At 39.2% G+C, this 17,493-nt stretch overlaps 1 protein-coding gene across 5 annotated transcripts in view; it reads right to left on the reverse strand.

The window, feature by feature from the left end:
* The window catches only part of sorbs2a (sorbin and SH3 domain containing 2a), a 69,104-nt gene that overhangs the window by 34,992 nt on the left and 16,619 nt on the right, over nt 1-17,493 (reverse strand). For 3 of the 5 annotated variants that reach the window (XR_005443638.1, XR_005443634.1, XR_005443639.1), the window contains exon 3: nt 9,722-9,901. The gene's annotated coding sequence lies outside the window, so the exon portion shown is untranslated. Of the gene's footprint in view, nt 1-9,721; nt 9,902-15,967; nt 16,463-17,493 lie in introns of those variants that run through there. The other 2 variants (XR_005443635.1, XM_038713026.1) reach the window with 2 other exon arrangements.

Raw genomic sequence — 17,493 nt, forward strand, 5'->3', positions numbered from 1 at the left:
ACTGTCTGTGATTTGGTGTAGCTAAAAAAGGAAATAAGCTACAAAAGGGCTCCTATTATCTTCTCATAAGAGCTGTGGAAGTGCTAAATACCAGGGCTGAGCTTGGTCACTTATACACTTTCACTTCTCTTTCACTTGAGTTACTATGCATCACTGTACAAAAAAGTAAGAGGTTAAATTAAATCAACACATAGTGCCTGTCATGTTCAAAAAGATGTTTAAGCCAAAGCCTAAACCCATGGAATCCAAATGTGGGAACATAACTTCTTCCTGCTGAGTGAGACTTGAATGACCTTAGCAGATGCTTACAGCACATAGATGAAACATAAATAACTTAAATGGTAAATGATAAATAATACAAAACGCCATGTTTATTTAACTATACCAATATGTGATGCCTGCCTCTTGTTATGCGGAGACCTCTTCTTGGAACTGTTGCAGTAGCATGCATGATTGATATGAATGGGGCACACATCAAAAGCCAAAAGGCACAACACAGACTGTTGCATCGCTGTGTGAATGCAGGCACATGTGTGTCATCACAGGACTTAGTGCGTATGACAGATACTACAAGTGAGAGCATCCAGTGGCTGCAAAAGGGATCATACATGTCTGGTATGTAAATAACTATGACTTACACATGGCTAACTTTGCCTTACCACACACATAGATATTGCTGTGAAGTTGTGGGAATGTGATATAAAGTAGCGGTTGTTCAAATGTTAGAATAGGTGACTCCAGAACTCTTATTCTTATATACTGATATTATGACTGAGGATGATTTCAGTAACTTAACCGTAGATGTAACAGAAAGAAAGAAATAAAAAAGAAAGAGGACAAAGTCACAAATATAATTGGCAAATATATAACTACCAAATCAATCAGAATGCTCTTTTTAATTATATTCTTTCGATTTCTATGTTAAGCACAGGGGAGTAAAATGCACAGATGTTTCAGCTACGCCTTCAGTGTGTCAAGTAAGTAAATCTGTACAAATTATATCACACAACAGTACATTAAAAAGTCACACACATTGTGTTTGCATAAATGAGTGGAGATCTCCCCTAGACATAAAGTCTATGTAAGGATAAAAACACATACCCAGGTTAGCAGTTTGTGCTTAAACTCATGTTTAATCATTCTTAGCATTTGTTACAGGGTAAGACTGCAGATGGGAATTAGCTTTTAGCTATATCTGGTACAGTACATATTGTGCATGGTCCCTGTTTAATAAATAAATGAACAAACTGACAATACAAATGGTAAATCATTGCTGGACAATTGCTTCAACACTTAACACTCTGATTGAAAGTCCTGATAATTTACAGGGGCTTATTTTGGAGAAGGCACGCAACCATATTCTGACAAGAATGTGTAAACTGCCTTAGCAGCTGGCTCTAGTGATGAGTGGCACTAGATGGAAAGCTAACATTAACATACATGTGAACATGCTGAAACTGTAACAGCTTTTCTCATATAGGGGTTGTGCGTATTGTGCTTGGACTTGTGTGGCATAAGCAACACAGGTGGTGCCATTTATGTCAAAACACATAAACAGTCTTTCAATAATCGTTATAAGAGCTCTCCAGCAACAAGCATAAGTTCTATATTTCACCCTCTAATATTAATAAGCATCAGTATACTATAATTTGACCACCATGTGAGTGTATCCAAACACAATTAACACTGGTGAGAAGGAAGTGCTTTTACTTGTGGGAATACATCAAGCTATGTGTCGTGCGATACTTTCAGTCCCTCAAGACCTAATCTTCACCCTCATACAGTATGCCCTCGTAAATCTATCTCTGAGAAACACACAGCGCACACACGCGCTGGGGTAAATCACGGGTCTGGCGTCGCTGGCAGTCGGCATCCAAATGATGGTCAGATTATAAACAGGATCATGTTTCTTGGGGACAGATCAGCGGCGACACAGCAGCTGTGGCCATGGTGTAATGTTATGGCTGGACACTGGAAGAAAACCTGCCAGGCTCTACCCTTCTGACCAACTCTGACTATCTGTCCAGATAAACCTTTTTAAGCTTTGAAATGTGAAATGTACAGCACTCTCTAAAGCCAGTGATAGATCATTAGCAGCATTTCAGCATGCATATCACAGTTTGATCAAAATCTTGCCATTAACATTCAGTGAGTTCTTCTCCAAAATATAATGCTTAATGTAATACTTAGATGGGAAGTAGTGGGAATCAAACATTTGTTATCCTATAATCTCTAATAATGAATAAAGTTAAATTACTCAGTCAGTTACTAGAAGTTATCTCTGCACTGAATTCTACTATTTCTTTACTAAAGGAAAACTAAATGTGCTTAAAAAACAAAACAAAAACAAAAACAAAAAAAAGGATATTAAACAAGGGGACCTTTATTTCCAAAGAGATGTTTTCAATTCTAGTCCTAGTTTTGCTGGCCAAAGCATTTGGTAAGTTCCTTTCGAGTGATTTTATTTTCTTACTTTGCCGTGGTTTATCCACTGACTGTAATTTAGGCATTGGTGGGCCACTCTGGAGACTAGTGTGTATATAATTGCTGAGTGTAATAGCTGTGGGACTGCAAATACACAAGTCAGAGCTATAAGCCACAGAAAGCAGTAATGTCCAACACCACAAGCCCATCAAGTCTCATTAGTCTGTTGAGTGACCCACTGGGACCCGTTTGGTTCATTTCAGTGGACTAATAGGGTTTGAGCTTTGAATCCTTTTGAAACATAAGACTGCAATAACTATAGCAGGAAGCTCATTCTCTTTCTTTATTGAAAGACCATTACCACTGACTTGTGCTCGTCACCAGAAACTGTTTCTGTCATGGCATGGCCATTTTCCTCCCCTTGATGACATAGTCATTTTCCACACTGAAAGAGTTTTAATATTGTTTACCTTGACAAAACTCTTGTAGGCACAAATTCAGTTCCAAAGACAAAACATAATTTGCAGTCATAATGTGGGAATTACCATGAGTAAAAGGACTCTTTGTGCACTATTTAAATTATATCATAGAATTAGTGTGGAGACAGCAATTAGATAAAAAAACTGATGCTATTAGAGAATGAAGTTTAAGCTTATCATAAAATGTCATGAACCACTATCTTTGACCTTAGTAACCAAACAAGAGAAATTTAGCTTATACTATATGATGTTATTTTCTTTTATATATTGTTTACAATGTTTATATATTGTCATTGCCATTATTGTTATTCACCAAGTCACAGCAAATTCCTTGTGTGTATAAACCTACTTGGCTATAAAGCTGATTATGATGTCCTGAAAAAAACAATAACATGAAGAAAAATGTAACCCAGACAGTATGATGGAAACACACAAGGAAGGAAAGAAAAACACAAACATGTCCTCAAAGAGCACTGGCCGGGATGCCATTAGTCACTGGCAGTCTGCCTTGGAATAGACAAAACAAGTGCCTAAAAACAAATTTCTCACCATCCCCCCATGAGAAATATTTGAACCATGAAAACATGAAATTAATAACAAGGATTTAACTGTCTGAAGAAATATTTAAGAAATTTACACAACTTTTGTTTGTGCCTACTTCACGGTTAATGTTGTTTGTTATTCAAGCTCATTAAACCACCTGCTCTTACAGAATGTCACTAGTAGAGACTGCAGTAGTGGATGGCAGTAAACACTGGAAATACTTTATGCTACTTTGTATTTCTACCCAATCCTCAATGTTATTTCCCTTTTTAACTTAAGTGTTTCCCTTGTTTTATACACATACAGAGAGGTAAAACTTTGGCTTTGGACAAGGGAGCGATATAGCGACTGTTTCAGGTTAATCAAAATGGGTCTTACTTTACTTAAAAAGCAACTACATGCAAGAATTACATTGAAGCCCTGTTTCACTGCTGCCGACTGTAGCGTACTCGTTCAATACAGTACCAATTTCAAAAAACGTTGCCCCAATTAGTCACAGAGATAAAAACATTGGAAAACAGGGTCCAGGTAGCAAAATACCGAACTTACCCTTTTACTAGCTCACTAGCAAATCTTCCTACATTCATAACTTGTTCTCTGTATTTACCATTTCAGGTACTTATGAGAGTGAGTGAGTGAGTGAGTGATTTGAAAATGGCACATACTAAATAAATAAATACACCATAATGAAAAAAAAAATCTTATGAATGAATCCTGCAATATATATCAGTGTTTATATGAAGACTCATTATAAACTATAACTTGGGGTGAATTATAACTTTTAATATACATGTCTCATTGTACCCATTGAATTCATTATTTATATTTATTTAATCGTAGTTCAAATGCCATGCAATTTCAGAATGGCATTTTAACAAAGCTTTTAAAAGATCCTTTTTTTGTGTGTGCGCGCATGTTTGCAGACAGCAGCAGAGAGTGAACAATCTTTGGAGATAAGCCGACTATAGCCTCAAGGGTCTTGACCCTGGAATGGTCACTCAGACTGAGACATACTCACAGGATGTCAAAAGATTAAGCTCCTTAGCAAATCTATTTAGAGACCTAACCCAAAAAGTCATCAGATAGACATTTTCTGTTCAGCTGTTCTATATGCAAAAGCTTGTCGGCTGATTAAAGAGTAATACATTCTGTGTAAATTAATAATAAACAATATGTATTATCTGTAGTGAACATTAGTTATAAGCCTAGACTCAGGAGCTTGATTCTGATAAAACTGAAGGGCGATTCTTACTGTAGGAATCCAAAGAGAACAAATCCCTTTTCAAAATGGAAAAAGAATTTCCCTGGTGTTCAAACAATAAATCCCAGTCGAGACATGGCTAGCCTGAAACCCAACTGACAGCGAGAGTCACTCCTCCAAAAAAGGCAGAATTTAGAATTACTTCATTCCTTAATTACTGAATTGGAGCCAAGTTATTTTAGTGGTGCATTTTTGTGGTAAAATGTGGGGAGTTTAGGGTTGTGGCAAGAAAAACAGGCTCGGAATCAAAGTAAGCGTCTAGCTATAAGGAATGACCCATTGTGCTTTAAGTGGAGACATCATTTTACAGCTTCGAGTATTTGTAGTATTTCAAGTATTCACGTTGGACATCAAGGAAACATTTCAACCGTATATAATTTCAGTACTATAATAAAACAGTAAAGGAGAAGGATAACTGTAATATCTTGGGTTTAACAGTTAAAATTTCAAACAGTGAACTTTAAAGTTTGAATCACAGGAAATCATCAGACGCAGACAGTCTTGATCCAATTAATGTTTTACTCGAAGCCACTGCAAGATGAAGAGACAATCAGCTAATCATCCTAACAATGCATGACTTCAGATAGAGGTTCGGCACGTCATACTAAATAGGCAATGTTGGACCATAAGCATGTAAATTTGTTGAAAGTTTATTTACATACAAGCAAGACAATAAATGAAACCAAGTTCTTCTCTATGTTTTGTTTAAAACTCTATCTTGGCAGAATGGTCCAACGAAAAATTACACTGGAAAAGTCAGAAAAATAAATATATAAATAAATAAATTCCACCACAATAGTCTCATTGTTCAGTAAAATCAAATTCATTTGAGAGTGTGACATTAAGTTCGAAATCCACATCAAGGTGTGTTTAATGACTTAAGGACATTTAAATCCTTGCTGAGGGTACTTCTTAGCTGCAGTGTTAAAATCCTTTAATGCACACATCAGAATGATTATCCTGCTTATACCCTGGACACTTGCCAAAAAATGTTGAACAGGAATATTCACTCATATTTGGATGTTTTGGTGTTCACGTCTTTGTAAAGAGCTTAAGCCATGCTCTTCCACAAGTCACACATAAGGTCATCATTCAGCCAAAGCAATGTTTTAAACTTCTTTCACACAAATTTAACACTACTTGTTGTTTGATGAAGGAATATTTTATCAGCACCATGAAACTGTCCCATCACGCCATTACTGCCACTAGTTGAACAACAACCACTTCCAGCGAAGTCTCTGTTTGTTCAACCTTGCCACTCATTAGTAGACCTCCCTCTGGCTGTCTAAATGGATAGGCAAGGTCAATACAATGACCCTGCATGCCCACTCACTGCCCATACTGCAAACAACAGAGGCCCGTGTGTTCTGCAGATTGCATCACAAACCCACTAACGAGCAGAGCCACTGGCCTGAGAGCACTAATGCAATTATGCAACACAAGCCCCGGCACTGTGAGTCGGGCTATGGGGGGGGAAGAAGATTGAATTGGATGTGACAATTTGTGGGTTTGTTATCTTACCATTACTATACAGAACTAAAGATGCAGATTCACTGTATATCCTGATACACGGAGAGGAAGAAACAGATTAAAAAAAGATACAATAAAAAAAGAGTATGGACAAGCACTGAAGAAAAAGGCAAATAAAAAAATAATAAACAGGAAAATATTTAGATTGCAAAGAGGATGAGAGATTATGAAAAGGAATAAGGAAGTTTGAAGGCGCAAACACGGACTAAATGACATTCCAATGAAAACAGGAAGAAGCCGATATTAGCAGGATTATGTAAGCTGTCTGGCTAAAGCCGTCTGGGGACACATCATCACCAGTAAACAACACCTCTAGAGCTGCCACTGTTTCATCTCCTCATCTCCAAAATGCCTACACTTCATGTAAGAGCTCTGTAATAAAGGCCAGTGATTACAAGACTACCAAACCCCAGGCTACAAACAGAGACCAACACAACAAGCTAATATAAGCAGAGCTGCAATAAAATGATAGGATGCACAAATGGGGGCACAATGTTACATGGCGCTGAATGCCAAAGCAATTTCAAAGATGAAACTTGAGCTTTTCCTGACTAGACGGTTTGACTTAATGTTATAACTGGGTCCCAGTTATGGCTTCCACTTTTTCAAATGGTTGAGTGAAGGGAGAACAACTGCTGGTCACCTCGACATCTCAAACACTTTCAGTTTAAAATGTGATATTTGAAGTGTAATGCTGTCAGCTGAAGACAAACTAAACCACACTGCATGTTACATGGTATGCTCACAATATAGTGAGCACAGGCTCTAGCAAAGCAAAAAATAGAGTCCTTTCTCAAAATGCTTCAGGGATGATTATCTTTATGAGCTTTTAACAGCAAGAATCCATGGCAGGTAAATGCAACCTAATGCAAGTGAACAGAGACAAACTAAGATGAGTACCAAAGCATAACAGGCCATAGTCATAAAAGACCGTAAAGAGGTTGTAAATTACACTTAATCCGTTGTGTGCTTTTAAATATGAGTTTTCCAAATCATGTTCATAACTTTCAGAAATAATTTCCATGGCTGACAAATGCCGATTTAATTGCCCAACACTATCTAGTAATTAAGATGCCTGCCTAAGATGTGTTATAAGAGGCCTAATAGAGAAAAGACTTTCAGAAGAATGCAGAAATTAGCTTATTCAAACATTGGGATAATACATCTATCTAGAGAATGAGGAAGGGATGGTGAAGCAGCAGTGAAGAAATTAATCCTGAAAAATAGTCTCTTTCTGTACTTACAGCTAAATTCATTGTAAACACTGCTTATTATTAATCACTCTTGTGGAAAAGTTAGTTCCATACAAAATGCAGCTTGGCACTGAAGAAGCCTTGTAGATCACTGCTGCTTAACAGGAAAAAAGTGAGCAGCTAAAAAACAATATAAGTATCTTCCATCTAGAAATATTTGATATCACAGAGAGAAACGTTGCTGCAAATTACATCCCAATGTACAGTTTGTTTAGTAAAGACTTTGTTTGCGTCATTAGATTTTGAAAATGTTATAAAAGAAGCACAAAAGCTAAATATTGCAGATACATACTTTGATGACAAAAAAGTCTGTCATTTGACGTAAGGGGTACACTACAGCAGAATGGCTATCAACTGTGGCTAACATTACATTCCCAGTGCACAGTCTGGATTCCCCAGGTACCGGTGTTAAGTGTCGAGCATGAAGATAAGAGGAACTTGATTAGCAGGGGTGCTATATTTACTACCATTAGACAGGACCCTTTACCCTCTAAGGTTCACCGGGAAAATCCTGTACTTTGTGTGTAAAACATGGAGGAAATATTATCGTTTTTCATTTTTAAATTTCTAAAATTCAGCAGTTAACAAGAAATGGCAGATCTTACCATCACAACAGGAAGTATCGCAGAGAGGTGACCGTATCCGTTTACCTCAGTCACTATGCATCAGACTCCAACTTTTGAGACTTTTGTTTATGTGTGGGCACAATAACAGATCTAACCGTTGCAATTAACCACAAAAACCTCCTTCCTCTTACAGAACTTTGTTTATGTTAGTGGTAATGAAAATAATAAGAAGAATGAATCAACATATTCACAAGGTATTTTTAAATGTTTGTTTCATGTCAGACAGATAAAGAAAGCTGCCTGTTTACTGAGAGTATCACACATTCAGATGAGACTAAAATTCAAGAGCAACGTGTTATTCTGACACATTTGTGTGCTTCTAAACAAATACCCAGAACCATGAAGAAATGACAAAGAGGAGGGCAAAACAGAGCTGCAGTAACAAGGGATTTCAGGTTTTCAATGTGCTGAAAGTGAGTAGTATTCATAGTACACAGCTCTGATAAACTCCCTGATTTGCAGGACACACATACCTCAAAACATTTGGTACTGTGTTCTAGACATAAATAAATAAATCTGCGTTTGAGAGGGATTTATTTTGGTCTCTGACACTGTAGAGATCTGCAAACAAATAAAGTTTTAGTGGGACTGGAATGAATCCTTTATATGTATTTATAATCACACCGTGGAAAAATGGGGTGCGTTGTGACGTTTACAGGGAACAGACAAAATGCCTCACTGTATGTCAGGACCAGGAGGAAGGTAACCAAGCAAACCCATGCTACAAGCCCAGGCTGGGAACCACCCCTTACTGTGTACCCAAGGGGTCAAGGTGACATTCCACAACACCTCTGAGACTGGCCTAATGGAGGGATTGGTGCATGGCTTTTGTTGAGTGGGAAAGAAGATACCACGAAAAAGTGTGTAACAAGAGATGGAAGTATGTAAAAAAGGACAGAAGGAGGAAAATGAGTTTCTGAAGCAAAATTATTGGAGGGTAAGAGGGGAATTGAAAGAGGAAGGGGAATAAAATAAAACCTTTCTCCACATTTAGTCAAAAATTCAACAGATTATTTTTTGCTGTATACATTAAATGTTCCCTTTTCAGTTAAAAAATTACAAACATCAAACCTTAATTAACCTTTTAGGTTGATGTAAACTTTTCAGTCCACAAAACTGTAATCTAAGTTATTGGCTGATGCTATTTCGGAGGTGACCACGGTAGCAGCCACTGTTTTATTTGACACAATTTCCCCTGTCCACTGTCACAAAAAACAAAAATTCCACTCTTGGTCTATAATTTTGCGTTCTGGCAGAGCAGATAAATACAATTCCCTTTTGGAGTTTGGGTTGTAAAATCTATTCAGATCCGTTTTAATTTGCATTCCCTTTAAAGCATCAATGTGTCCATAGCAAGTAAATATGGACACATCACTAATAGTAGACAGCACTAAGTGATTGGTTGTGTGTGTTTTGAAATGTGACATTAAAGACGGTTTTTAACTGAAATTTAAATAAAACAGTTCTCCTGAAAAAGCACATGAGCGCATTATTTCGTAATGAAATTCAACTCTGCGGTATCATTTGTGACATTTAATCCTAAAACCTTGACCTCTCAACCAGCCGAGTGCAGGTGCAACAGTCCATCAAGCAGAGAACTCTTACCGTCATAAAACCAAAAGACTGGAGACTTGCTAAGAAGAGTAAGGTATAGGTGAGCTGTGAGTCCAAGTGCCTTTTCCTTCCTCTTCTATCCTGACTTGTGTTTCCTTCCTCTTCCCTCTGCTCAGGAGAAGTCTCTCCTCCCGGTCAAGCTTTATTCCGAGATCTTACCCAGTTTAATGCCTGGGAAGCACAGAGACAACAGAACAAGGAGAAAGTTAGAGAGGCAAAGAGAGGGAGTGACAGAGAAAGAGAGTTCCCCGTTTGGGTGAAGCAGTGATCAGATACGGCTATTTTCAGACTCAGGCATGCTCGTCTATGAGACTGGAAAGTTACCCCCCAGTGTATGGGTGGGGGCTAAGTGACAGGGCTGACTATCTCTATTTTACCACACGCACACATGTTTGCATGCATGCATACCACACAATATGCACACGCACACACACACACACGCGCATGCAAAGACAGACCATAATTATATACACAATTACATACTGTACTCACAACAACACAGTCACATACACATTGTGTACAGGTACTATAGGTACACCTCTGATGATTTAGGCCTGGTTAAATGAACTAGGTTTAGGAGAGCTGTGGGAGCAAACAGAGAGGGGTGTTACAGAGCCTCCACACGCCCATCACTCCTCCCGGGCTTTAATGTCACACAGCAGCCAGTGTCGTCAGTGTGGGGCTATGTAAAGTGGACTACACCGTGCAGAAACTGACAGGAGTGTCAGATTTTTCTCACATGAGATTTTCTTTCACTTTCTGTTGCTGACACTTTGATTGCCTGTGAAGAAGGGTCGCTCAGAGATGTGCAATTGAACACGCACAAGCATGGAGAGAGAAGCACACGCACCAACTGCTACCTTTTTTGTCACAAATAAACTAAGTGCAGTCAGTGTCATATTAGACAGTAATTATATACAGACTAATTATGTGTCCACTCATTTGTATCATTAATAATCTTACTGCTGTCTAATCCATATGGGAATGTATATTTGGAAATGACCACACACACACACACACACACACACACACACACACACACACACACACACACACACACACACACACACGAGGGGGTCAGCCAGAAGCACCTCTAGACCCCAGACTCCCTGCTATTCCCAGAATGATGATGTAACTACTGCTATTAGCATCTGATATTTAGAGCCTGGACACCTAAAACCAACCAGGAAGCTACTGTGCAAGATGCTTTTTCAGACGATTTCCACCTCCTCCCTTCACACACATACTTGACAATAAACAAAACAGGCACAAAAATCTGCAACTAACAAATGACTGTGTAGTAAGGTTCAGGAAGGGTTCAGCAGTCACTACAATGGAAATCTGTTAACTTACGGTGATGAGGCTCCATTAGCAGCAAGATTGCTGAGTGGTGACTTATTTTTCCCTTACAAAAAGCAGATAGCCAAAATAACTGTGATTCTAACTATGACATCACCTCGGTCCACAACCTGTCTTAAGATGTCATGCTAATAACTAAAAACAAACCCTTGTGTAGTTCTACAACTTAAAAGGACCCATTATTGCTAGTGTATCAAAAACAATAAGTCCAGGTATAACCCACAAAAGGTAAAAAATTTAACTCATGAACAAGCTCAGTCAAGTGTCAACATGTTGCCAACCTTTAAATCAAGCACAGATGGACTTAGTTGAGTTGTCCTGGATCAACACTATGTGTCCACTGTCATCATGCCTTTTGATGAAGTGGTAATGTAAAAATCCCATTTACACGGGTACAGATGGCTCCAATGATAAGTAGCACTGCTGTAACTATGTCCACCCCCAAACACCCGAGCTTCAGGCCTTGGGGTTCCCACAGCCAATTACAGTGATTGGTGTGTCAGTAGACATGGTTTGCCAGTAGGCATGATCAAACAGCAGTTGGCTCCCAGAAATTTGTGGTCACGTGCCAAGGATCACGAAGGTATGGTGAAAAGCTCACAACTGACAGGTGCTAATGATGTAACCTTGGGGCCAGAATCAGGGGAGTATCAGGAGACCAATAAAACACTGAAAGGCCAAAGCAACTGAGTTTAGTTCTCTATTATAATCATCACCTTTTTACTTTAGACATGACCCTTTAACCTGCATGAGGCTTTACAAAAGATGTCCATCAACCCCTCATGCATTCAAACTAAAATGTGACTTTGATAAGCATCTCCTATCACGTTTTGCATGTGAAGGAATGATTTATACAAACAATTAAAACTAACATGGCACAGCAGTAGCTTGGGAATGATCTCATTAAAGTACCAGAGCAAAGTATTTTTATAGCGACTGACACACACTCATACTCAAACACATAGACACTTTGACCTATGCGCCACTCCGGACTACAGTGGCCGCGTCGACATGATCTCACCCGTACAGTTTCAACACCTAATTCATTATCAGCTTCTGCAAGGCCCTGCCATTCCCAGTTAAGTAAGTGGCAGGTTATAAAAAGCAGAAGCGCCATGCATACACATTAGTAAGTGTCACTTACTGGAAAACACTTAAACCTGGGAGCAGATCAAAAAAGAAAAAATATATATCCACAAATATGTTGTTCAACAGAGACAGTGCCAACTTCTTGTTGCTTTGCAACACACAATGCAGAGGAATATGAGCTAGTAGGAGCTCATAGTGTTGTTACAGATAATACAAGTTTTTAGATGGAATTAAGCTTATAGAAGTAATTCATAATACATTTCAAATCAGCTGACCATAAATTTCATAATAATTTACACAGCCATTGATTAGAAGAATCCCACAAAAACTCTCTTACAACACAACAGATGGACACATTTTACTCCACATCATTACATATTTTAAACAGTAAAGTATTAGCTTTTTGATTGTTGTAGTGAACGCAGGCAGAATGTAACAAAGCATATAGCTTTCCTTAAGACCTTTCAGAATTGCCTAGGTTGATCTCTGATGGGTATGGAAATACTACAGCAGCGTGTAGAAGTGTGGTGCTGCATGTGTTTCTGTTTAAAATGAACACAAATGATAAAAACTATGTTGCATGTGCTTATCCATTCACCACAATCTGCAAGCACCAGGAAGCAAACACTTGTCTAACACCATCTCAAGCTCAGCAGACAAAATTTGTGAATTCTCACCTAACTTGTGCGCTCAAGGTAGTCTTCCAACACTTTATCCGAGTTTAGCAGAACAGACTATTTTCTCTCTCTTGTGTCGCTAATAAGTTTAAAGTATGTCTTGATCCTTGACTACTTATGACCTGTTTTATACTCATGCAATACATTTATGACCACTGAAATGAATACATTTCATTCACTGAACTGAAATAGTATTTAGATGCCAGGATAATTAAAAACAAATGCAGGATCCTGGCTGGGAAGGACAGTTCTAAGTAAAGATAGGTAGGTAGGAAAGTACATTTATTTCTCACAAAATAGTGAAAGTGAGTTTGTAACTCCCTTCTGCTACATAGCATACAATATACATTAAAATAGAAGTAATTATAAAAATGGTAAACAGAAATAAACTATGATCAGTGGAGCAGTGCTGAGAAAGAATTTGAGCTTTGGATAGCTTGGGGGAAAAAGCTGCTCTGCAGTCTGGTGGTGCGGCAGCTGAAACTTCTACATCTCTTCCCAGAAGGCAGAAGGGTGAACAAGCTGTGGCTGGGGTGGGTACTGTCCTTTAGTATCCTTTCTGCTCGGCGCACCTCACCTCACTGATTAAAAAAAGATGTACCCGATGTACCAGTAAACTAATTTATTTTTTCATATTTTATTAATTATGCACTTGTGAGTTGCACTGCAGGGCATATTAGCCAATAATTTCAGGTTGTCTAAAACTTATTTTAAAACACATTTTAAATGAAACACACACACACACACACACACACACACACACACACTGCACTTTCCTTGGTATCCTCATTTTCTGTCTCTGCCACTTCTGTGCACCAGAATGCCACTATTTCCAATCAGTGTCCAAACAGTGTGTGTGACGCAAGATGATTCTCCTAGTGTCCATTGTTAGTTATTGCAAATGTGGAACTTAATAAGACTGAGCTTTGTTTTCCCACAAGGTGACATAAGTACCTATTTTTATAGTTGGACTGTCTAATCTTTCAAAATAATCACTTTTTTAATGAATCCATACATTCAACATTATTATGACATCCTGGGCTTAAACTGACACAGAAACACTGATCATTCCCATCAATCTCCACTGTCGATATCAAATGTTTATAAAAGGAAATTGAATAAAAGGAATAGGGTAAAAAGTGATTATCAAACAGCCCGGTCTTTGAGAAAGCTCAGGCAGCAAGCATGCCATGCAAGCGGCCTCTATTATCAGTGAGACCAGTGAAGAATTAGGCAAGCTTTTCACACACCACTTGATCCATGACATCAGCCTCTGAAGAAGGGCAGTGAGGGGGGGAAGATGAAGGAGGGAAACACACCACAGGGACAATGAGGAAAATAGAGGGCAGCAAAACAACAGACAAAGGGAAATTAAAAGGCGTGTGCGTGAGATAGAGAGAGCTTAAGAGAGTGACAGAGAGAGAAAAAGAAAGTGAACTATGAAAGTAAACCTCTGCTACATTCTGTACTTTCAAGAGAAAATGCATCACATTCTGCTATACCCTGATGGCCATGATCCCCTTTCCTTCTCTCACACAAACATGCATGTGCATGCACACACAAACACACACACAAACACACACACACACACACAATCTTTCTCAGTAACTCAAAACTGGCAGGTGCAACTGAGTTAACGCTCACAGAGACATACTTTCTAGCTCATTGGTCATCAATCAAGTCAAAATGCTATGATCCCCATTAAGTGTACATTTAAGCCTCTGTGAGAAGGAGCTGTTTATTGGTGCAGCAGCCCCTCGAGAGCAGCCAACTGTTGCTCGTCAGATTGCACCCCGCTGTGTCGCTTCCTCTCCCCCAGACACAAGCATGCAGTCATAGAAATACATGAAATACTGCATGAAAGATACCATCTAGTAAAGCTTACACACACACACACACACACACACACACACACACAGGCCAGGTAGGCCACAGTGGGAGAGGTATGAGGTTGATCGAGTTACACTTTATGAATCCTGGGCTCCTCCCCCACTCTCCCTGTTCATCCAGCATTCAAATGGGTCTTACAGATACCATCCATTGCTGCTGGTCTTTTATTTTCTTTCCTCATTACATCATCCCATATGCCAGATACCAGGTACTACCAAAGAAACACAAGGGTTCACTATTCCTTAGTGTTTCTGTCAGATCTAGAATATGATATCTGCAACAGATTAGCCTTAAAACATGACATAATATGCACTACTACAGTAGCACTCCAGAGTCCCTCTGGTTTTAATCCAAGCCCATATAATGAGATACTGACTGATTTAAACCTTTAGTGGCAGGTGAATGCAAAAAACACTGGTAGCAGGAGTGAGGAAATACTGTACCACAATACTGACTTCACAGTGCTCATGTGAAGCAAGGGACTTCACAATACACAACTCTCAGATGTATTTTGGTGGGTTAGTGTTGGCATGTAAAATAAGAGACTGAGACTCCATATATGGAGTTTAAAACGCACAGTCCGGTTTTCTCTAGTCTTAACTGGTAAAGCATTTGGGAAGATAAACCTACACAATAGACCAAACTAAGCTTCCTGCATATATGTTTTCATGATTACACATAAATTACTGTACTGCGCTGCAGAAGTGCAAGCTAACAATAGAGATTATCCTAAGCATTTGGGATGTAGGTTAAACATGGTTATCTCAAATTCATACTTATTCCTACCAAGCATCCTGTTTGTTATTGTACGCCTCTCATGCTGACGGTCTTTACACTCCTACAAATGTTAAGCAATTTCTTTTTCCCTCCAACTGCTTGGAAGCTTGTGGTTTGAGTATGTAACATCATCCCAGCCCTGACCGCATCTTCCTTTAATGCACTGGAAACAGCAGTCCACTGGAATACACTTTAGTGGCGACTTCAACGCATCCCGGATGAGCTGATTCATTTGCCCTGGTCAGTCCGATTACGACTATAGGGTCATTGTTGTCTGTAAGGCACTTTAAAAAAAACCCAAACACTCAAAATAACCTGTTTACCTCCTATAACAGCTCGAAATTCAGCTCTGGGTCATACCCGCTGCAGCTGCTAAAAGCAACGCGGAGGGAAATTTATTATTAACCTCACAACAACAACACTGCTGACACAGTGTGTGACTTACCTTAAAACAACTGCCGTCTCGCTCGACACACCCGCACCCTATCGTCAGGTATTGAGCTGTCTTCCACGTTAAATGACTTAAGTCATCACACGGACAAGCGCAGAAGTAGCACACAAACACAGCAACACAGCGAGCTTCCGCCGGTCGGAAGCTAGTGCGGTGTCCGTGTGATGAAACCGTACACCTGTTTTTCGACGCGCATGGATGTTGCCGGTGTCGGTCAGCTTACTGAAGGCAACTCCCTCTCTCAGGGGTCACAGGGGCTTGGATAGCAATGCGGTGAAGCTGTCCTCTCCCCTTTCCTGACGACACAAACCTCCAAGGAAGAGGCGACGCGGCGGCACGTTAGTTACCGCATGCCTTCTTTTTTTTTTTGACTACATGCGCCAGTCGCACCGTCTCACACCACTCTCCCCGCTCTAAAAAACACTCGTGTCTGTCCAGAAATGGACTGAACCTGCCTCCCGTTTCCGTTTTTATTATTATTGAATGATGCCGTGGCTCCGTGCGCAAAATGGCCTCTGTTATTTTCATTCAGCAACAGTCTACCGCGAGCTTCTCATTGGGTCTTTGTGTAGCCATGGTAACGACCGCGGTTCAATCAGTGCTTGCAGAGGACACAGTGGGCCTGTGTGCAGCTCACTGCTGACAGCAAAGTGCCACTTTACCTTCCTTGCTGCAGCAGAAACGCACAAACTACTGACCTCAGCTGTGATCTGCTGAAAGGTAATGGGGGTTACAGGCTATGTGTTAATGTTTAGGCCATGATACATCCAGGCTTATAGTGAGTGATCCTCAGCCCCATGCTAGGAATAAGTTAGAGCTGTGCCAAAATGTGTGTCTCAGTGTTTCCCAGGCAGCATATCATGTTGTCATCAAACTCAAAGGGAATCTTTGAGCTATATATAAGTGACTTACTTCCTTGTAGATATAGTGGACGGTTTGAGACTGGCCTAACTTGTGTTTTGAAGATAGGTTTTCAAATTCTAGTGCATAATTGGAAAAGAGAAATCTCAAGTAAGCCAGCTACACACGGTTTCATTATAATCACAATACACTGTTAAAAATGCAAGCTAATAATGAATAGAGATCTGGAGCATATGTAGGATGTATCGGTTAAACAATTAGATATATGATAAGTAGCATATACATCATTTTTTATATATATCTATAAAGAAGTATAGCAAAAACCGAGAAAGTGTCTTCAAACTAAATGTATACAATATGCTACTGTAGCTGAGAGTACAGTAGCATATTGTATATATTTAGTTTGAAGACACTTTCTCGGTTTTTGCTATACTTCCTTGTAGATTTTAAGACAAAATAAGTGAATTATTTTTTATTTGTTACCTGGTGTGTACATTTGTAGAGGATATGATTACAAATTCTAATAGCCAGGAGCTACAGTGCTATGTGGTGTTTTAGATAAATGAGTTTCTGTAATTAGTTACCAATCATTAATCCTTGTGGTGCATCTACACAGCAAATGTTTCTGGGTTAACACTGCAAGTGCTGATTTTTCAGTT

The sequence above is a fragment of the Micropterus salmoides genome, unplaced genomic scaffold, assembly GCF_014851395.1.
Source record: "Micropterus salmoides isolate LMB-PRFRI ecotype aquatic unplaced genomic scaffold, ASM1485139v1 Ms_hic_scaffold_12, whole genome shotgun sequence".
In the NCBI taxonomy this organism is placed as follows: Eukaryota; Metazoa; Chordata; class Actinopteri; order Centrarchiformes; family Centrarchidae; genus Micropterus; species Micropterus salmoides.